The sequence below is a fragment of the Pseudophryne corroboree genome, chromosome 5 (assembly GCF_028390025.1).
Source record: "Pseudophryne corroboree isolate aPseCor3 chromosome 5, aPseCor3.hap2, whole genome shotgun sequence".
Taxonomy (NCBI): Eukaryota; Metazoa; Chordata; class Amphibia; order Anura; family Myobatrachidae; genus Pseudophryne; species Pseudophryne corroboree.
Window position 1 is genome coordinate 543765504 of NC_086448.1, and position 22275 is coordinate 543787778.

General features: G+C 49.2%; 1 long non-coding RNA gene across 1 annotated transcript in view; it reads right to left on the reverse strand.

The window, feature by feature from the left end:
* Nucleotides 1-717: 717 nt before the first annotated feature.
* LOC134929200 (uncharacterized) overlaps nt 718-22275 on the reverse strand; it is a 153737-nt gene continuing 132179 nt past the window's right edge. Inside the window, exons 2-3 of the long non-coding RNA XR_010178373.1 lie at nt 3010-3401; nt 718-1085 (exon numbers count right to left, since the gene is read on the reverse strand). This is a non-coding gene — a long non-coding RNA (uncharacterized LOC134929200). The remainder of the gene's footprint in view (nt 1086-3009; nt 3402-22275) is intronic.

The following is a 22275-nucleotide window of genomic DNA, read 5'->3' on the forward strand; positions in this document are numbered from 1 at the left end:
ATTGTGTTATCCCCCCCGCTCCTCAATAAATTCTCCCAAAAGCTGACCTCACACATTCTAACGGCAGCAAAATCACTGATCGCCCTCAACTGGAAGAACCCCTCACCACCTTCCCTACTGTCCCTTAAAGCTAAAATTTGGCACATTGCCTCAATGGAAAAGATCACATACTACCTCCACGACCGGGGCCACGTCTTCGAGCAGGTCTGGGCCCCCAGGCTCGCAGCCGAACGTAGTTAGCCATTCCCCTCCTCCTGCTCCTGGCCCTCCCCGTAGACCCATGGGCACCTCATACAATCTCTCTCCCTGACATCTCTCTTTATCATACCTCCTCTCTTTCTCTATCTTCTCTTTTCCCTTTGCTCTGTCTGTTTCCGCCTCCTTCCTGACTCCCCTCCTTCCTTTTATTCTGATCTTGTTGTTCTCACGATATATATTATGTACGGATGCTAATGTGGTCCTCCCCCTCCCCTGTTCCTCTCCTCCTCCCTCCCCCCCCCCCCCCTTGAACCCCATGTTTGAACTCTATTGTTCTTTCTACACCGATTAACCCTGTTGTTTATCTGAAAATTTGTGGTCTATCCTGGACACTGGCTATGTTGGCCGCTTGTCCCATGTATTTCTGTAATGCCTTCTCTATGTGCCTGACCACGTACAAATAAAGAATTTAAAAAATATATATATATAATCACAATATAATGCTCATAAGGACAATCTTCATATTTCGACAGTACGAAAGAGAGCCAGCACAGCCAAGACACAAACCACACTGCCAAGAGATGTGGATGCTGGCGATGCAGGTAAGTATTTTGTGTATACACATAATCTGCAAACACATAGAAAGACAGAATTATAATGTTTATATTATCCCATAGGAACTTCATCATCGCACCACCCTCCACTAAGACGACCTTCGCAGGGGTCTGCCAGTCTCCAGAAGATGTTTAGCAAGAGACGGCATCTTGAGGCGGTATCTACACCCGCATCCTCACCACCACAACGGCGCATCTCCACTGTGTTGGCTCAGCCACCAGAAGTCATTTTGGCCAGTCCACAAAGCGAGGAACCACAATCCCCTCAGCTGTCTGGTGAGTAAACATAAAAATACAATTTTATTTTTAAAAAACACAGTGTTTTTGCACAACAAAAAAACATAACCAAAAACACACACTCATCCTTGTATTAATCCCCACCAGCAAACACATGGGGGTAACGTTATTAAGATGGGAGTTCTCTTTAAGATGTGATGTTGACCATAGCAAGCAATCTTATTCTACGTCACATTAATACAGCACCTTCTCGAATATAATCCCTGCAATGTGATTGGTTGCTATGGACAACATCCCATCTTAAATCTAACTTCCATCTTAGTAATTTGACCCCATGGTAAGCATTATTTCGTTGTTCACATCTCAACTTAACAATATGCGCTAAATAGGTGTGCCCACTCCTGCCATCCATGGGGAAAAATTAATACGGTGGTAGAATTTTACCCATAGCAACCAATCTGATTATATCTATTATTCGGTAGAAGCAGCTACATAAATGGTAAGTAGAACCAGATTGGTTGCCATGGCCAACATCACCAGTTCTACAAATCTACCACCTTAGTAAATTTACCCCCATATTTTTAAAAAAAATTATTTCCACTATATTTTAAAAAGTTTACTGGGCAACACTGACAGCCTTTAACAATGTATGAGTGTATTGTTCAACACATTTAATGTATTGTGTTTGTTTGCCCAAAGGAAGCTACAAACAGAATATGTAAATGGTGGAATTGTTATTTGTTATAGTTCTACGTGTTAGCACATTAAGTATGTCTCATAGTCCAACATTTACCTAAATAATTGATTAAATGAGTAGGGTACCTAAGAAGCCACATGTTTCTAAAATAATGTACAATAATATTTTAAGTTTAGCCCACACTCTATTTATAATTTACAACATGCATATTAAGAAGTAATGCATGTTGCCGTAAAGCTGAAACCAACCAGAAGCACAAGAGTAACTAAATTGTGGCTGTCTTCAACCCCATACAGATCCAGACATCATGCCCCAGGATACCCAGCAGGAAACTGACTTGCAGCAAATGTTCACACTCCACCTGCAAGCGATTGATAATAACCAGCCAACCACGCCGGCTGACATAACTCCACCACCCCAAACAACCCCCACCCCCCCAATTGAGCCCAACACCACCCCAGCCACAAATGGGACCAGAGTTTTGGTCCAGTTGGGCCACACAACAGGCACAAAACTATGCCTGTCCCAACACACACAGCCAATATCTTGCCAGTCTGCCCCATCATCTACCTAGACTCAGTAGAAACTCGGGCAGACTGATTGTGCAACTTGGCAGAGGGGCCAATACCATGGAGCAGATGAGAGCCGACAACAGCCAACTGATAGCAAGTTTTCAGCGAATAATGGACGAACAACACCGCCATCAACAAGCCCTCATTCAAATTATCTAAAATAATCAATTAATTACAAAAAGCCTGTCCCGAATCATCGCCAACAACACTGCCGCAACCACACAACTCACAGCAAGCCTCAACAACCTGAGCCAAAACGTAAATGTGTTGGCATCCCAGCAACAAAGCTCAAGCTCAGGGACAACCGCACGAAGCCAGACCCCAGTTACCTCCCCAGTTAGACGATCCAGCAGAACCCGGCCCAATGTGCCATCACAATCATCTGCACCCAACAAAAAAACACCTAGGAAATGAGCAAGCCTGCATCAAAATATACAGTATTTTCAAATATATTTAAAGATTATCGAATTGTGACAAACCAAATTCAAGTGTTTAAGGTAATAAATTACTCAAACGCAATATGTGTAATGTTTCATTTGTTATTGACTGACAGTGTAAGACGAAAATGTTATTGACTAACTGTAAACAACATGACTAATATCAAACAATAACGCATCACAAACAGAATTCATAACTACATATATTTTAGGATTGGGTTAGCCAATGTTGATTATGAAAAATTAAGACTTACCGGTAAAATAACGCAGAATCAGTTCTTGCCTTACCTGCCTCCCTACATCTGTACTCACACTGTCGCCGGATGTTTCTAACTCCTCTACTTGTGGCTGTTTTCTTCATCACCAACATCAGCCTCCTCCTCCTCAACATGTGGCAGATGTTGGCACAAACACATATTATGAAGAAAACAGCAGCAGAACACAATCCTAGTCACCTTTGAGGGACTATACAACAAAAGCCCTGCAGACTTATCCAGACACCGAAACCTAGATTTCAGCACCCCAAAAGATCTTTCTATCACATTCCGCGTGGACTTATGTGCATTATTGTAATTGTGTTCAGCAGGGGAATCAGGTTGGGACAATGGAGTAAGAAGCCAAGAGAAGCAGCCATATCCCCCATCACCTGAAAGACAGATATAGCCAACATTAGGACATGTGGTTTAGGCAAAAAATAGCTTACATAATGACGATGTTGAGGTTAACACACATACACACAACCAACTTGGAACATACCCAGCAGCCATCCATCAGGCATTTGTCCGGCCTCAAATTTATCAAAAAGGGATGACTGACTGAGGATGAAGGAGTCATGGCAGCCACCAGGGTAACCCGCAACAACACTCATAATTTTTAGATTTGCATCACAAACCACCTGGACATTAGTAGAGTGGGCCAGATGTCTATTGGTATAAATGTATTGCCTGCCCCTAGGTGGTCTCAGCTCAACGTGTGTGCAATCTATGGCACCCAGCACATTGGGCATGCCAGCAAGCTCATAGAAAGCTACCCTGACTGCATGCCACTGCGACTCCTGGGTAGGGAAGCAGATAGAGGCATCTATGTGTGTATCCAAAGCATCCAAAACCTGAGTGGACATTACAAAATATAAGGTGAGTTTCATGACCTGTAATAAATACAATAATGTGTTATATTACATAACAGAAGCACCACTTAGACATAGAGGCATATGTATGTTTTAACTCACCTGCTTTAAATATTTAGAAAAGGTGGGCTGTGAGATACCAATTACATCGCCAGTCACAGCCTGAAAGCTGCCAGTAGCCATAAAGTGCAACACAGCCAGGAGTTTGTGCAGGCCTGAGACAGAGCGAGTGCGTGCTGTCTCAGGGTCTAGGTCCAGTTTGACAAGGTCATACAGACGGAAAATGTTGTTTCTATTTAGCCGGAACATCTGTATGACCTGGTCATCGGCCAATGCATTTAAGCTTAAATGCCCCTAAAAAAACGAGGCCTGCGCAGCCTCCGCGGCACCTGGACAACCTGCTGACCATGTTCAGTTTCCTGGCCCTGGTTTATTGTAGCCTCATGGAGCAGTCTCAGGTATCCCACAGCAAACAAGAATCAGTACTACACACGGCAGCAGCCATTTCAGAGTGAGAGATTTGAAAAATGTGCTTGGGTCCCTTTTAAAGGGCCAAAAATGCAGGTGTGATTAATGTAGAATTGGAAACACATGTAAACACGCTTCTCAAAAGCAGGTCTGTTTTTTTCCAGACTTTTTTTCATGGCCGCCAATGCACTTTCACGGTAGAGATTTCAAATACGAATGCATAGTAAATTACCGAGTTGTATACCTAAACAGCCGCGTTTGACCGATGGTGTATTCATTCGTATTTTTTTCTTTGAATTTCAAAAAAAATACGAATGACCTTATCACTGCCGTGATTTGAGTTTAGTAAATTCCCGAGATGACACTTTGAAGAAAAAACAACAAATCGGTCAAAATCGGGAGCTTAGTAAATATACCCCCAGCAGTGCTGTGATGTCCATCAGAGGTGCAGTGTTGTCCATCCAGGGGGTGCTACTGTGTACTCCAGGTGTGCTCTGTCCGTCTAGGGGTGCTCTGTGCATCCATCCAGGGGCTCTGCTCCAGTGTTAAAAAAAAGAAAACTATTACAATATTCTATAAAAAAAAGGGGCTGCTGTGTCTTTACAGGGATGCTCTCTCAGTCCATCCAGGGGCTCAGCCCCAGTGTTAAAAGATAAAACTAATATTTTATTAATTTAAAATAAAAGTATTTGTTTGTGCTGTACCCTAGTGTACATCCAGGGGCTACTGTGTCTGTGCAGGGGTGCTCTGCATACACATACTATGTGCTTCATCGCGCCCTATGGTCGCTCTTCACACCGTCGTAGGGGGCTATGCCCCCTTAACCCCTGCACGCCTTTGTGTGGTTGAATATTTGTATTATATGGAGTATTACCTGCATTCCTACTGTTGTTAGTGGTAAAATATTGCGTAATGTAAGGGCAGCCGATGGTGAAGGGGGCGTCTCCTCTTGTGATGGCGTGAACAGATATAGAGAATGTAGCGGGTGTGGGTGGGAGGACCGTAGATGAGGGAGGGTGTCTGTAGATGCTGCAGTTGGAGGGGCGGATGGGGGAGGGGGCTGGGAGGTGCTGCGGGGGTGGATGGGCGGGGGAGTGGGGTCCAGAGGTGCTATGGGTGGGGGAAGGGCGAGGGTGACGCGGGTGGGGGAAGGACAGGTGTGGTTTCCTGAGGTGGTGTGGGGGTGCCACGGGTGGTGGAGGGGCGGGTGAGGGGGGCCTCCGGATGGAGGAGGGTGTATGTAGATGCTGTGGGTGGAGGGGGGCAGATGGGGGAGATGTGGGGGTTGCTGTGGATGGGGGAGGGTGTCTGTGGATGCTACGGGTGGAGGGGGTGGATGGGGGGGTGGATGGGTGAGGAGGGTCAGGAGGTGCTGTGGCCGGGGGAGGGGGCGTGGGGGCAGTGGATGGGGAAGGGGGACCGGAGTGGTGCAGGTGGCGGAGGGACAGGAGCGTGGATGATGGGGATGGGGGGAGGGGTTCCGATGGCACTGCGGGTGTGGGCGTTGGGTGGATGGGTGAGGGGTGCTGTGGGTGGTGGAGGGGGGGTGTTTGGATGCCACGGGTGGGGGGTACCGTATGTGGGGGAGGAGAATGGGTGCCGCGGGTGGGAGAGGGGCAGGTGCGATGGTGTTGCGGATAGGGTCAGGAGGTGCCGTGGGTGGGGGAGGGGTGGTTGCGGGGGTTGCCGAGGGTGGGAGACGGGGTCCGAGGGCAGTAGGGGAGGGGTGGTTGTGGGGGTGCCGAGGGTGGGGGAGAGGTGGGTGGCGCGGGTGGGGAAGGGACGGGTGCGGGGGTTGCTGCGGTGTGGGGAAGGGTGTCTGTAGATGCTACGGGTGGAGTGGGGTTGTTATGGGGGGGTGCGAATGGGTGAGCGGGTTGGGAGGTGCTGGAAGGGTGCAGCGAATGGGGGAGGGGGTCTGGAGGCAGTGTGAACAGTGGAGGGGAGGAGGTGTGGCGGGTGCAGGGCTGTTGGGGATGGGGGAGGGGTTTCGAAGGCACTGCGGGTGGAGAAGGGGCTGGTTCGGGGGGTGCGGTGGATGGGGGAGGGGGCATGTGGTGGAGGGGCAGGAGCAGGGGTGCATGCATTCCACAGGTGGGGGAGGGAGGGTGCTGCAGGTGGGGTAGGGGGTTGGGAGGTGGCGTATGGGGGGGGAGAAGCATGGGTGGTGTGGGTGGGAGAGGGTCAGGTGCGGTGGTGTGTGGGATGTGGGGTGGGTGTGGAGGTGCCGCGGGTGGTGGAGGGGCAGTTGTGGAGGTTGCCGTGGGTGGGGGACGGGGTCCGAGGGCATTAGGGGAGGGGCAGTTTTGGAGGTGGTGGGGGAAGGTATGGGTGTGGGGGTTGCTGCATTGTGGGGGAGGGTGTCTGTTGATGCTACGGGTGGAGGGGTGTTGATATAGGGGAGGGGGTGTGCGGATGGGTGAGTGGTCGGGAGGTGCTGGGGGGGCCGCGAAAGAGGGAGGGGGTCTGGAGGTGGAGGGGTGTGGCGGGTGGGGGAGGGGCAGGTGCAGGGCTGTTGGGGATGGTGGAGGGGTTCCGAAGGCACTGCGGATGGAGAAGGGGCTGGTTGCGGGGGTGCGGTGGATGGGGGAGGTGGGCCGAAGGTGCTGCGGGTGGTGGAGGGGCAGGTGTGGGGGTGCGGGGATGCCACGGGTGGGGGAGGGGGGTGCTGCAGGTGGTGTACAGGGTTGGGAGCTGCCGTGTGGGGGTGGAGAAGCATGGGTGGTGTGGGTGGGAAAGGGCCAGGTGCGGTGGTGTGGCAGATGGGGGAGGGGGTCAGGAGGTGACGTTGGTGGTGGAGGGGCAGTTGCAGGGGATTCCCATGGCCCGGCACTTCCCCACACAGCTGCAGTATATCTCCCACAACAGCAGCAGCACGTTCAGCGCTGCCGCCGCTGCCTCCTCTGCCCCATGATGTTTCCGTCAGGAGAAACAGTGGGCCGGCTTCCCCCGAGCCCGTCACTTCCCCACCCAGCCGCAGCGTGCTCTGCTCCACCGCCGGCGCTGATCCCCGGGTCACACAGCTGAGCAGTCCCCCTTGCAGCATGGTGCAGAGAGGGGCTGCGCCTTGAGAGCTTTTCCCCCGGGGCAGCCCTTTGGACAGGGAGAGCGCTGTGCCTCAGTGTCCCGTGACTGCAGCCATGCTGGGACACCAGAGACAGTGAATCCTTGCCTGGGTGTTTCTTATCCCTCTCCTATATAATTGGCCAGATCTTTGTCTCCACCCAGCGTTAGAGGGCCAGGCACAGAGTCACAAGGCTATTATATAGGAGATATCTATATATATATTCTTTTATGTACTGTAACGTCTTTTCGTATGGGCTCAGTGGGCTCTTGCCCAAGGGCCCCAGGAGTATAAGGGCCCTTGGCTGATAGCTGAGGGTCCCCTCTTTCCAGGGATACCAGATTTTTGAAAATCGGCCTTGAGGAACCGGAGATATCTGACTTCAAAGCAGTGGTCCCCATCCAAGCCTCTTAATTGCTCTTCCCAGCCTGATATCTCGAGTTCTGTCTGACTTGGAGTTTTTCTGAGGGTATAGTCCAAAAGCTGGGACTCTCCTCTTGTGGTGAACACTGACAGCTTGTCTCTACTATGCCCAGAACCAGAGATATCAGCTTTCAAGCAGCTGGTCCCTGCTCCAGCTCCACATGCCTAATATGCAGTTTTCGTTGGTGGATTGCTCTGGCTCCTGAACTCTGATTTCCAAGTCCCCAGTACTTCCTGAAAGGTGGGACTCTCTAGTTTTTTATTTTATCCCATTAAAGCTAGGAAATCTATTTCCAGGAACTGGAGATATCTGCAGTAAAGCAAGCTGCCCCCCAAAAGAAAATTATGAATATTAAGCCCACGCAACTATTGACCCCTCCCCTGTGTATTAAACACCCCCTACCACCCTGGAAGTCAGTACCCTGGCCCCTTCATTCAGTGCAATGTCCCCTTCTATAGTTTAGTGTTCTCCTTCCTGCTCCATCTGTGCAGTAAAGGAGTAATTAGCAGAAATTATTTATTCAGTTCCTACATGCTGAGCGAAAGATAGAACCCCCTACTGCCTGTGGGACATCAAAGTTGCCGCTGATAGCACCCCCCACCACTACCGCTGATGGGTGGGCAGGGGGCCCAGTGCATTGCTGTGCCCAGGGGCCTACACTGCTGTTAAGACGGCTCTGCTGTACCCCAGTATGTATCCAGGGGCTGCTGTGTCTGTACATGGGTTATCTGTCCGTCCATCCATCCAGGGGCTCCGTCCCTGTGTAAAATGTAAATAATAAAAGCCTAAAATATAATTATTACAAAAAAATTGTGCTGTACCCCAGTGTACTATACAATTTTTATTTTATTTTCATAAGTACTGTGACACTGCTGGTCAAACTGCAGTATTTTATTATTTTGTACTCATACATGTATTGTGTGACACTGTTGGTGAAGGTCAACCATAATGTAATATATTTTATTTTGTACTCAAACATGTATTGTACAACACTGTTGGTGAAGGTGGTACCACAGTAATATATTTTATTTCGTACTCATACATGTATTGTGCGACACTGTTGGTGAAATTAAACTACAGTGTTAGATTACTATTTCTGGCACTGGATGAAGGTGAAAGTTAGCTACAAAGAAAGATAAATTGTCAATATGCCATTCACCACACAAAGTGGCAAGAAAGGCTTAGGTCTTGGCCTTTTTTTATCAGTGGCGTGCGGTGAGGTCAGTGGCTGATGAGGCATGCCCGCTACCACCACCGCTATGGCCACTGCCCGTTACTGTACTGCCGCCCATGCCAGCTGCCAATGCCTGCTAAATTCACTGCCAGCTACCGCCCCGACAGCTATTTCCCAGTCCGATGCCGCCGCCAATGCCCACGAAGTCTGGGGAGTAGCAGCAGCCAGGGCCTGGGCAGCAGATGTGCCAGAGGTTAAGGAGAGAAGTGGAGGGTCTGCCTGGAAGCATGGAAGTGGGATTACAGCTGCAGGCTGGTTGATCAAGACAGCAGTAGTAATCGCCCCCTCCCCTTATAACCCGGCACACACACATTAATCACCCCCCTCCTCTTATGCCCAACACACACACACACACACACACACACACACACACACACACACACACACACACACACACACACACACACACATTAATCACCCCCCTCCTCTTATACCCCAACACACACACACACAAACACACAGTAATCACCCCCCCCCCCCCCCTCCCCTTATACCCCAGCACATATGCAGTAGTCACCCTCCCCTTATACCCCGGCACACACACAGTAATCACCCCCCCACCCAGTGGCGTAACTACTGCCCCTGCAGCCCTCGCGGTGGCTTGGGGGCGAGGGGCTGCGGGGGCGCCACTGACTTAGAACAGATTGACATGCGGACGAGCGTCCGCATGTCAATCTGCAGGTCTCCTTCCCCCCGCCGCTGTAAGGGGGGACACGGAGCGCACAGCGCGCCCCCCTGTGTCCCTCCCTGGCTCTCCGGCTGTCTAATACAGGAAGTGCCGTTCGTGAGCTCTGATTGGCTCACGAACCGGCACTTCCTTTATTAGACAACCGGAAAGCCAGGAGGGACACAGGGGGGCGCGCGCTGTGCGCTCCGTGTCCCTCCAACACAAAGGAGGGGGAGGGGAGCAGGCACTGTGGGGGACTATCTGGCACTGGGGGCATATACCTGGCACTGTGGGGGACTATCTGGCACTGGGGGCATATACCTGGCACTGTGGGGGAATATCTGGCACTGTGGGGGACTATCTGGCACTGGGGGCATATACCTGGCACTGTGGGGGAATATCTGGCACTGGGGGCATATACCTGGCACTGGGGGCATATACCTGGCACTGTGGGGGACTATCTGGCACTGGGGGCATATACCTGGCACTGTGGGGGAATATCTGGCACTGGGGGCATATACCTGGCACTGTGGGGGACTATCTGGCACTGGGGGCATATACCTGGCACTGTGGGGGACTATCTGGCACTGGGGGCATATACCTGGCACTGTGGGGGAATATCTGGTACTGGGGGCATATACCTGGCACTGTGGGGGACTATCTGGCACTGGGGGCATATACCTGGCACTGTGGGGGAATATCTGGCACTGGGGGCATATACCTGGCACTGTGGGGGACTATCTGGCACTGGGGGCATATACCTGGCACTGTGGGGGACTATCTGGCACTGGGGGCATATACCTGGCACTGTGGGGGAATATCTGGCACTGGGGGCATATACCTGGCACTGTGGGGGAATATCTGGCACTGGGGGGAGCAGGCACTGAGGGGGCATATGTGGCACTGTGGGGGAATATCTGGCACTGGGGGCATATACCTGGCACTGTGGGGGAATATCTGGCACTGGGGGCATATGTGGCACTGGGAGCACAGCCCTAGCAACAAGCACTACCCCCTAGCAACGAGCATGACACCCAGTGCATGAAACCCCTGGCAACGAGCATGACACCCAATGCATGAAACCCCTGGCAACGAGCATGACACCCAGTGCATGAAACCTCTGGCAACGAGCATGACACCCTGAGCATGAAAACCCCTGGCACCGTGCATGGAACAAAGAGCATGAAACCCCTGGCAACGAGCAGGTAATTTAAAAGTAATTAGAAGCCTTACTGTAGAACTTAATGTGTAATGGGCATTACGGTGTGTGGCATAATGTATCACGGACATTGCGGTGTGTGTCATAATGTGTCAGGCATTACGGTGTGTTGTATACTATATCACGGGCATTGTGGTATAATGTCTCGGGGTCATTGCGGTGTGGCATAATGTATAACGGGCATTGCGGTATGTGTCATAATGTGTCACAGATACGGTGTGTAGCATAATGTATAACGGGCATTGCGATTCCTGTCATAATGTGTCGGGGGGCATTACGGTGTGTGGCATAATGTGTCGGGGGCATTACAGTGTGTGCATATTGTGTCATGTGCATTGTTGTGTGTGGCATAATGGCTAAGGCCATTGCAGTATGTGGAATAATGTATACTGGGCATTACTATAAGGAGGAAAAAAGACAAATAATGTAAGGGGCATGAATCAGGATTATTTTTCTTTCCTGTGGTGGCTAACGTCTGGGCATGCAGGTTGCAAAACTGGGGTATAAGGTAGTCTTTTCCTGCAATGCCACGCCCCTTTACGCGAAGCCACGCCCATTTCAACGAAGCCACACCCCTTTTTGGCGGCGCGCGCATATTTCTCCCTTTACTAGTGCCAATTAGGGGGGGGGGTGGGGGCGCCGAAGAATTTTTTGGATTGGGGGAGAAATATTTCTAGTTACGCCACTGCCCCCACCCCTTATGCCCCGGCACATATCCAGTAATCACCCCCCTCACCTTATGCCCCAGCACATATCCAGTAATCACCACCCCCCTCCGCTTATGCCCCAGCACATATTCAGTAATCACCACCCCCTCATCTTATGCCCAGCACATATCCAGTAATCATCCCCCTCCCTTTATGCCCCAGCACATATCCAGTAATCAGCACCCCCCTCCCCTTATACCCCAGTAATCACCCCCCTACCCTTTTCCCCTGGCACATATGGAGTAATTGCCCCCCCCCATACACTGGCACAGTGCGCACATCTCCGTGCTGAGCGCTGCTGCGTACTGACCATGTGCTGCCCTGCTATCTGAAACACAGAGCGCAGGGCAGCCTATGGTCAGTACACAGCAGCGCTCAGCACGGACATGGGAGATGGCAGGATGTGCACACCGACTCTCTACAGCGGCTCTCGACTATAGCGGCGCGGACACTGACATGTGGAGGGGTGAAGGATGGTGGAGTATCTCGCACTGCGGTGCGCCTGACGCTGGCCCTTACCTGGAGCAATGGTCAATCCCGGTGGCAATGAGAGCTGCACCCGGCAATCAATGAGAGGAGACTCAGGTGAGCAGTCCGTGGGAACAGGTGCACTGGTGCAGGGGACTCTCTCGGGGTGGAGGGTGGGCTGGACCCCAAGGAAAGCTCAGAATCTTGTGCCCAATCATATAAGCCTCAGTGACAGTGGCGTGCTTTCATATGGGCTGAAAGCACGCCCCTGTCACTGAGGCACTCATACTAGTGCCGCTTACAGTGCTTTTTTAAATGGGCTTTTTACTGCCCATTTCTTGGTCCCGCCCCCCCACTTCCGATCCTTTATTATTGGCCCTGGGGGTTCCTCCTAAATCAATGTAAACCTGTTTTTACAATGTAAAAATTAATACAATAATATAAAGCATTTACTTATGACACAGAATGTGTCATAAGTATCTTTGTATTATTGTAATCATTAATGACAGGGGAGGCACTGCCTCCCCTGACTGCACGTCACTGGTTTTTACCCTAAGGAGGCAGGGAGAACCAGAAAACTCAGACACTGTATTTGTGAAGTTGTGGTAGCCAGCTAATCCAGGCAGGAGCCTGCAATCTACCTCCAGGAAGCAGGCAAGACTTTAATACTTTGTGAGATACTTTGTGACGTATACTAGCTACCCAAGCAAGTGATGGGTGAAGTAGTGAGTTAGTGCTTTTGCACGGGAACTAGGCTTTTAGTTGTTTTTTGTTTCATTTATGCTGCCAAAAAGTATTATTTCATTTATTTACTGTACCTCATAAATTGTGTGCGGCCCCTGATTAAGCACCTAGACATTGAATCAAGGCACCCCTCTACTGACTTAATTTCCCCAGATTACCACACATTATATTGTAGAAAGCTTTTGGTATTTTAGGAAAATTTCTTTGGTCTATCACAATATATATGCAGCTTAAAACGACAGACCAAAGATTGTAACGAATAGCATGCAGGCTAGCGCAGGGCCGGATTAACAATGGGGCGGGTGGAGCTGCAGCTCCAGGCCTCCCCATGAAAATAGGCCCATCGGAGACAGGCAGAATTGACAGGGAAAAAAAAAGTTCCTGTGAAAAAACTGCCAGCGGCCGTCCTCCCAGGCCCCCGCCCCATGCAAACCCTGCTGGCTCTGGCCGTCACCTCCCCGGTTGTCACCAAGGAGATTACAGGTACCTGCATGTCCGCCTCCCCTCCACCCAGCAAAGCTTACAGTGCAGCCGTGGGTATCCCGCGGCCGCCCCAACACCCAGAGCTTTCAGCGTGACCACCCCTGTCCAGGGCTTACAGTAAGCCCGGACCCTGACCCTCACCGGAGGTTACAGGAAGCTGCAGGCCATACAGTCCGATCCCCTCTACTGCAGCCCCTGTCCGGAGCTTACAGTAAGCCCGGACCCTCTGACCCTCACCAAAGGTTACAACAAGCTGCGGGCATTAATCACCGATCCCCCCCAACCCCTACAGTGCTGGCCGGACCTCTTCTCCCCCACCGCACCGGAGGATATGGTGAGCTGTGTAGTGAGCTGTGGGCATTCAAGCCCGATCCCTTCCCTCTGCCGGAGCTTCCTCCCTAACCCTGAGGTTACACTACTGAGCCGCGAGCAATCATGACAACCCCCCCCTTCCATCCCACCGGAGGTTACACTAAGCCACGGCCAGTAATACCTGAAACCCCCAGCAGTGAGCAGGGCAGATCAGAGAGATAGCCTTTCCGGGACTGTGCCACCCTGCATACTAGTGTGCCAGTCAAAGCACTGCCGCCTCCGCACCCATCTCAAGCGCAGCAGTCCCAGTAGTCATTTTTATGTTTAAAGCAATACTGCTGCGTGCTGGATTCAGGGCCTGGCAATTTACTTCCAGGGAGGGAGGCAGGGTACAGAGTCAATATTTGACCGAAGCCGCTTGTTGGAGAGAACCTGGAAGCGTGGTTAACAGACGGGTCGTGCTTGGACAGAGCGACACAATCTTATTGACAGTGAGCCCTCCTCTCCCCTACCATCCGTCCATATGTCTGTCTATGCCCCCCCATCTGTCTATGCCAACCGCGTCTGTCCGTCTATACACCCCCACCCCCCCATCTGTCTATGCACTCCCCCATCCGTCTATGTCCCCCACTCCCTGTCCATTTGTCTATACCCTGCCCCGTCTATCTATCCATCTGCAGTATGCCCCCATATGGTGTTCTGTCCATCTATGCCCCCAACCACCATCCATCTATGCCGGCTCCTTCTGTGCCCCCATATTGTGCTCTGTCTGTCTATGCACCCCCCCCCCCAGGTCTGTCCGTCCTTCTATACTTTTTATGCTCCTATATGGTGCTCTGTCCGTCTATGCCCCGTCCGTCCATCTATACACTCCATTGTTTGTCTATCCATCTATGCCCCCATGTGGTACTCTGTCCGTCCATCTATGCCCCCATGTCTTTCCACCTGTCTGTCTATGCACCATATGGTGCTCTGTCCATCCGTCTGTCCATCTATGCCCCCTGTCCCTTGTCAATCTATCCATCTATACCCCATATGGTGCTCTGTCCATTTATGCTCCCCCGTCTGTCAGTCTATGACCCTATATGGTGCTCTGTCTGTCCATGCCCCCCATCCATCTGTCCGCCTAACCCCCCCTCCCTTCGTCCTGTGCTATAGTCAGGTAGTGTCTCCTGCTTGCTCCTCACCCTTTTCTTAACACTCTCTCTCTTGCTCCTCTTTCTTTCTTTCTCTCTTACAGTCTTTCTCTCTCCCTGACAGTCTCTCTCTCCCTAGCACTGTCTTTCTCTGACACTCTCTTTCTTTCTCTCTCCCCCTCTCTCCTTAACACTGTCTCTTTCTCTCTATCCCCCTCTCTCTCTCCCTGACACTGTCTTTCTCTCTCCCTGACATTCTCTCTCTGACCCTCTCTCTTTCTCTCTCCCCCCTCTCCTTAACGCTGTCTCTATCTCTCTCTCCCTGGCACTGTCTCTCTCTCTCTCCCTGACACTGTCTTTCTCTCTCCCTGACATTCTCTCTTTGACACTGTTGCCTTCTCTCTCTCTCTGTCACTGTCTCTCTCTTTCTCTCCCTGACACCCTTTCCCTAAAACTCACTCTCTTTCTCCCCCCTCCCTCCCTGACACACTCTCACTCACTCCCGCTCACACCCTCCCACTCTCTTGCTCCTCCCCTCTTTCTCTCTCTGACACCCTCTCTCTATCTCCCTGATGCCCTCTCTCCCCCCTCATCCTTTTCTCTCTTTCTACCTGACACCCTCTCTATCACTCCTCTCTCTCCTCTCGTTCCTTCATTTTTCATGAAACCCTCTCTTTCTCCCTCCTCTCTCTCTTTCTTCCCTTGATGCCATCTTTGTCTCTCACTCCCTCCCCCTTTTACTAACACTCTCTCTCTTGCTCCTCTTTCTTTCTTTCTCTTTCTTTCTTTCCTTCTTTCTTTCTTTCTTTCTTTCTTTCTTTCTTTCTTTCTTTCTTTCTTTCTTTCTTTCTTTCTTTCTTTCTTTCTCTCTCCCAGTCTCTCTCCCTGACAGTCTCTCTCTCCCTAGCACTGTCTTTCTCTGACACTCTTTCTTTCTCTCTCCCCCTTTCTCTCCCCCTCTCTCCTTAACACTGACTCTTTCTCTCTCTCTCCCTGGCACACTCTCTCTCTCCCTGGCACTCTCTCTCTCCCTGATGTTGTCTTACTCTCTCCCTGACATTCTCTCCCTGACACTCTCTCTCTTTCTCTCTCCCCCCTCTCCTTAACGCTGTCTCTATCTCTCTTTCTCTCTCCCTGGCACTGTCTCTCTCTCTCTCTCTCCCTGACATTCGCTCTTTGACACTATTGCCTTCTCTCTCTGTCACTGTCTCTCTCTTTCTCTTTCTTTCTCTCCCTGACACCCTTTCTCTCCCTAAAACTCACTCTCTTTCTCCCCTCTCCCTCCCTGACACACTCTCACTCACTCCCGCTCGCACCCTCCCACTCTCTTGCTCCTCCCCCCTTTCTCTCTCTGTCACCCTCTCTCTATCTCCTGATGCACTCTCTCTCCCCCTCATCCTTTCCTCTCTTTCTACCTGACACCCTCTCTCTCCTCTCATTCCTTCATTTTTCATGAAACCCTCTCTTTCTCCCTCCTCTCTCTCTTTCTTCCCTTGATGCCATCTTTGTCAATCACTCCCTCCTGCCCCCTTAAGGGGCATTGTTGTGACAATGACAGGGGGCCCACAATGTTCTAGTTTTGCCCCTGCCAGTAGTCCCTGGATCTGCTCACACTGTACCTACAATGTTGAATTCAGATAGAAGTAAGCAGCCAGCAACATCCAATGAAAAATAGAAAGAGTCTTTATATACCCCCCTCTCCTTCGCCCTCTGAAGGTATACAATAGGCCCTTCAGAAATTTCAGCTCCAGGCCCGTGTGGACCTTAATCTGGCACTGGGCTAGCGTTATATAATATATAACAAAGGACAAAGTGACTGAGGCACTGTATAATTAAGCAGTAAACTCAGATTGCGTAAAGCAATATATAACATGGTAGCCTTGCTTCTAAACAAATATTACAATGTTATGGTGGATTTTGCATCTACTCAGCTCTCTGTCTGCTTCTAGGTCAAGGGCTCTCCCTTTGGCATTGTGCCAGCTCAATCCACGATTCCCATAATCCTCTGGCATAAGTAACCATTGAAATGCTTTGCCAGATCCACTTGAGGGTGAAATGTGCTGCCCACATTATGATGCTTTTTGTGAACATTTGCTCGTGTGTGCAGCAAACAATGCAATCTTTATGAAATAATGGTGTCGTTTCTTTATCATGAATTTTAGAATAGTTACATTTTGTTTTGTTACAAAAAAAATTATATAATGAGATCTTTTTTAGCATGATATACGTGGCCTTTGTTTTAATTAGTGTGATTAAATTTTACAAGATAAAACAGCATTCATACAGAACTGTTAAGTGATGTTCCAGCTATAATTAAACATGATGTAGCATAAATCTCACAAAGGACTGTCTTGTGTTTAGTATGTGACCTCAGCTCATCGTATTCAAATCATTTGATCTCACATGACTGACTGCAGAGAACAAGGAAAGATGAAACCATGCAGTCTGGATCTGAACCATACTTGCCTGCTTCTGAAAAAGCATTTCAGGGAGATTGTGAAAGCAACACCTGTGAGCGCAGTGTTAAAGTGAACTTGTAGTGCTACATCTGAGAGGTGTGTCATAACAAGGACTTACATCCAAATGTAAATGAGCCCCAAGTCAGTAAGACCACGAGAAACCTTATCTGAAAATGCATGTAGCTATAGGGGTCATTGGCCCAAATGTATGAAGCCTTAACAAGAGATAAAGAGGTCTATTTCATACTTGCCTACTTTTGGAAACTAGTTTCAGGGAGATTCTAGAATCTAGATGGTATGAGAGCTTGCATGACACGCCACTGAAGGGGCGTGTCATGCTCCACCTAAAGGGTGTGTCTGGCGCCACCTGTGGGTGTGTCTACTACCATTCAGGGGGATGTCCTGCAGGTAGAAACTAAATTACTTAGAGCAGCATGCTGCCGGGGGTGCGTGTGTATGGGTGGCATATGTAGTTGCACATACATGAGTCAATGAGTCAGTGCCAGCCTACACACACACAGGAGTCAGTGCCATTCAAACACACATACACACGGGTCAGTGCCATTCAAACACACACACACACACACACACACACACACACACACACACACACACCAATCAGGACAGTATTAACCTACACACAGTGCCAGCATATGAGGCCACTGAGGTAGAACCACATACACTCACTTTGGAATTGGGCGCTCCTCATAGAAACATAGAATTGATGGCAGATAAGAACCACTTGGCACATCTAGTCTGCCCTTGTATACTCTAGGGTTATTTATTTATTTTTTTCCGGGAGGCAATTAACCTACCAGTGTATTTTTGGACTGTGCCAGATATCACCATTACCGATAGCCAAAAATATGTCGCATCTCAATCAGGTTATCACCATTATGGAAAGAATGAATATTAGGTGTTAGATATCCTTGGTAACACTGCAGCCTGAATCTCAGAAGTGTCTATTTGATTGTTCAATAGTGAAGTGGCAACACAGTGATAGTAACAGTTGTTAAAAAATGTATGTATGGTTATTATGTTGCAATGCCTCAAATACACTTCACTGTGCAACTAAAAGTATATATATATATATATATATATATATATATATATATATATATATATTTCGCTGTATAGACTGCTAATATATTGCCACTGTAGAGCATAGGACAGTGTGTGTCTGGATTGGTATCGCACACTGTGGCCATGTTTTATATATGTATTAGTGATGTGCACCGGAAATTTTTCGGGTTTTGTGTTTTGGTTTTGGATTCAGTTCCGCGGCCGTGTTTTGGATTCGGACGCGTTTTGGCAAAAATTCCCTGAAAATTTTTTGTCGGATTCGGGTGTTTTTTTTACAAAAACCCTCAAAAACAGCTTAAATCATAGAATTTGGGGGTCATTTTGATCCCATAGTATTATTAACCCCAATAACCATAATTTACACTCATTTCCAGTCTATTCTGAACACCTCACACCTCACAATATTATTTTTGGTCCTAAAATTTGCACCGAGGTCGCTGGATGGCTAAGCTAAGCGACCCAAGTGGCCGACACAAACACCTGGCCCATCTAGGAGTGGCACTGCAGTGTCAGACAGGATGGCACTTAAAAAAATAGTCCCCAAACAGCACATGATGCAAAGAAAAAAAGAGGTGCACCAAGGTCGCTGGATGGCAAAGCTAAGCGACCCAAGTGGCCGACACAAACACCTGGCCCATCTAGGAGTGGCACTGCAGTGTCAGACAGGATGGCACTTAAAAAAATAGTCCCCAAACAGCACATGATGCAAAGAAAAAAAGAGGTGCACCAAGGTCGCTGGATGGCTAAGCTAAGCGACCCAAGTGGCCGACACAAATACCTGGCCCATCTAGGAGTGGCACTGCAGTGTCAGACAGGATGGCACTTAAAAATATAGTCCCCAAACAGCACATGATGCAAAGAAAAAAAGAGGTGCACCAAGTTCGCTGGATGGCTAAGCTAAGCGACCCAAGTGGCCGACACAAACACCTGGGCCATCTAGGTGTGGCACTGCAGTGTCAGACAGGATGGCACTTAAAAAAATAGTCCCCAAACAGCACATGATGCAGAGATAAATATATATATATATATATATATATATACTGGTGGTCAGCAAAATTCTGCACTGTCCTCCTACTATAATACTGCACACAACTACAATGCAGTACAGATATGGATAGTATACTTGATGACACAGAGGTAGAGCAATGGACTACTGTACCGTACTGCTATATATATACTGGTGGTCAGCAAAATTCTGCACTGTCCTAATACTATATACTGCGCACAACTACAATGTAGCACAGATATGGATGGATAGTATACTAGACGACACAGAGGTAGAGCAATGGACTACTGTACCGTACTGCTATATATATACTGGTGGTCAGCAAAATTCTGCACTGTCCTCCTACTATATACTGTGCACAACTACAATGCAGCACAGATATGGATGGATAGTATACTTGATGACACAGAGGTAGAGCAATGGACTACTGTACCGTACTGCTATATATATATACTGGTAGTCAGCAAAATTCTGCACTGTCCTCCTACTATATACTGCGCACAACTACAATGCAGCACAGATATGGATGGATAGTATACTTGACGACACAGAGGTAAAGCAATGGACTACTGTACTGTACTGCTATATATATACTGGTGGTCAGCAAAATTCTGCACTGTCCTACTATATACTGCGCACAACTACAATGCAGCACAGATATGGATGGATAGTATACTTGACGACACAGAGGTAGAGCAATGGACTACTGTTCCGTACTGCTATATACATACTGGTGGTCAGCAAAATTCTGCACTGTCCTCCTACTATATACTGCGCACAACTACAATGCAGCACAGATATGGATGGATAGTATACTTGATGACACAGAGGTAGAGCAATGTACTACTGTACCATACTGCTATATATACATACTGGTGGTCAGCAAAATTCTGCACTGTCCTCCTACTATATACTACAATGCAGCACAGATATGGAGCGTTTTCAGGCAGAGAACGCAGATATTTGCAGCACACTGAGCACAGATATATGCAGCACACTGAGCACAGATATTTGCAGCACACTGAGCACAGATATTTGCAGCACACTGAACACAGAAACTGAGAGAACACAGCCACGTCCTCTCGCTATCATCTCCAATGCACGAGTGAAAATGGCGGCGATGCGCGGCTCTTTATATGCAATACGAATCTCGCGAGAATCCAACAGCGGTATGATGACGTTAGGGCGCGGTCGGTTTAACCGAGCAAGGCGGGAAGATCCGAGGCTGCCTCGGAACCGTGTAAAATGGCTGAAGTTCGGGGGGGTTCTGATCTCGAGGAACCGAACCCGCTCATCTCTAATATATATACTGCATTATATAGGTAATTAACATTATAGAGTACAGGGTAAATAGAGTGTTCAGTTGTTTATTAGCCTCTGGTAGTGTAAGTATGCAAAGAACATATATTTTGCAGTATTGAATAGATGCTGTGATTGGCATTACAAGAATCTGCTAATTGCCATGGTAAATGTGTACCAATCATATCAGTGCATTTAGTAACCAGTAATAATTAGAAATCTTGTTGTTCTTGGTGAATATTATGTTGCTAATGTATAGTGCCAGTGCTTGGATGAAATAATAACCGCTAATCCTAAACTGTAAGAGAGGGTGATACAACACACAAGATAAAGGAATAGGAGGGACTGTTTAATCTCCCAGCATGGAAGGCAGAGGTAGGGAAGGTCAAGTAAATTTACTGCACAGACAAGGAGGTCACTTAAGGGATCTAGACACACAGTAGCGTGGGCCGCTGCCTTACAAACCCTTTAGCCCCCAACAGAAGATTTATGTACAGCAGCGGTGGCAGTCGGACTTGCGCATGCGCCGTTCAGATTTTTTGCAAGAGAATTCCCCTGCCGCCCCAGGACTGTCAATCGTCCCACCCAGTGCTTAAAGTGGTCCTAGAGAGGTGGTGGAACTCACCCCCCTCCCCACGGCGCCCATGTAATAAAGGTATTGTGCGCGCCTAAGGCGCGCACGGCAAAAAGGGGGTGTGGTCTCAAAAAGAAAGATGCGTGGTCACACAATAGTAATAATGCCCACAGTACTAGCACCCAAGTGTAAATTTTGAAGTGGGGGTATGGAAAAGTGAAGGTTGTAATTATGTGCGCGCCGATGGCGTGCGCGCTCCTGAAAAGGGGGCATGGCCACGCAAAAGGGGGTGTGCCCTTCAGTGTAGTTTACCACACCATATACCCCTTATACACCCCAATAACAGGACCCCTTTCACATTATAGCACACAGTATGAGCCGAAATTCACACTATATCACACAGTATGAGCCGAGATTCACATTACACCACACAGTATGAGCCAAATTCACATTACACCACACAGTATAAGCCGAAATTCACATTATAGCACACGGTATGAGCTGAAATTCACATTACAGCACACGGTATGAGCCGAAATTCACATTATAGCACACAGTATGAGCCGAAATTCACATTATAGCACACGGTATGAGCCGCCATTCACATTATAGCATACAGAATGAGCCGAAATTCACATTATAGAGTGACAGAGTGACAGGGAGAGTGACAGCAGGGACATGGAAAATGACAGCAGGGACATGCAAAGTGACAGCAGGGACATGGAGAGTGACAGCAGGGGCATACAGTAGGCACTAGAGAGAGAGAAAGGCAGCAGGGTAAGATTACCTGTTTAGCAGCGGCGGTGGTCTGCGGTGCTGTGGATGAGTAGGCTGTGGTAGGCGTGGAGTGGAGAAGGCTGTGGGCCTCGGAGATAGTGCGGAGGAGGAGGCTGTGGGCATGCAGAGGTCCGAGGGCGGGGCGGCAGAGGAGGCTGAGGGCGGCTGCAGTGGATCGGGAACCAGGCTGGCTTTATTATCCCTGCCGCCGCATCGAGCTCCTGTGACCACGGTGCTAATATTTCAAAACTGCTGCGGACCGGCAGCCAA